Source organism: Anomaloglossus baeobatrachus, unplaced genomic scaffold, assembly GCF_048569485.1.
Source record: "Anomaloglossus baeobatrachus isolate aAnoBae1 unplaced genomic scaffold, aAnoBae1.hap1 Scaffold_207, whole genome shotgun sequence".
NCBI lineage: Eukaryota > Metazoa > Chordata > Amphibia > Anura > Aromobatidae > Anomaloglossus > Anomaloglossus baeobatrachus.
In genome coordinates, this window is record NW_027441977.1 from 216438 (window position 1) to 217349 (window position 912).

Sequence of the window (912 nt, forward strand, 5' to 3'; positions counted from 1 at the left end):
GGCGTGGGTTTGTCTCCCTCTCCCTAAGATGTGTCCGGTATAGGCCAGGGTGCCACTCAAGGCCGTAACCAATTCGGGTTATAGCTTCTCAGCCTTTTGGCTAAGATCAAGTGTAGTTTCGGAGGACGCTACCTTGGTCGGTACTGGAAGGTGCCTGGGATTGCACGTCTGCCGGCCTTGAGGGAGTGTGTGCGCCTTCTGGTGACACATAGCCCTCTTGTGCCTGGACGGTTCCCAGGCAACGGGAGGCGATCACCTTTGTTATTTTGAAGTCCTACTGATAAACAGAAAAAAAAAAAATTAAATCTGTTCTTATCAGTTTAATATCTGATACGTCCCCTCTCTAGGGACCATATATTAAATGGATTTTTAGAACAAGGAGATGGAAAAAATCTTGCTCTGTCCACTCCACGCATTGACCTGGTATTGCAGTACCTCCAGGACCGGTGCACCCCTTCTTAACCGAGTTTCCAAAAGCAGAACTCAATTCACCTGATTCAAATGAGCCTCATTAGTGAATTGAAAGAAAGCAAAAACTTTATATGCACCTCAATTTGGCCAATTCACTTTTCACACTTTCACCCTTTTTTTTTATCTTTCACACCTTTTACTTGCTTTATTGATGCAAAAGCTGTGCCAAATAGCAAACTCATCTCCACTCAACTTGACCAACTCTGCTATGTCCCGTGCAGTATCTTATTCTCAGTCTTATCTAGATCATTTGCAATTGAATAGAATAGATCCCTTTTGGACACATTGGATTCAGCTGCTGCAGTGACTGCAGGTGTTAGAAGATGCAGACTTGGCATCAGGTGCTGTCTATCAGATTCCACTCCAATTAAAGCTTCCATTGTTTTTCGGTGTTTTCTTTGAGCAATGATGATGTCTTTAGTGATCTGTTGGCTCCCTCTC

The 912-nt window shown here is 44.0% G+C and overlaps 1 pseudogene; it reads left to right on the forward strand.

The window, feature by feature from the left end:
* The first annotated feature begins 251 nt into the window (after positions 1–251).
* Positions 252–457, forward strand: LOC142261068 (U2 spliceosomal RNA; annotated as a pseudogene).
* The last annotated feature ends 455 nt before the right edge of the window (positions 458–912 follow it).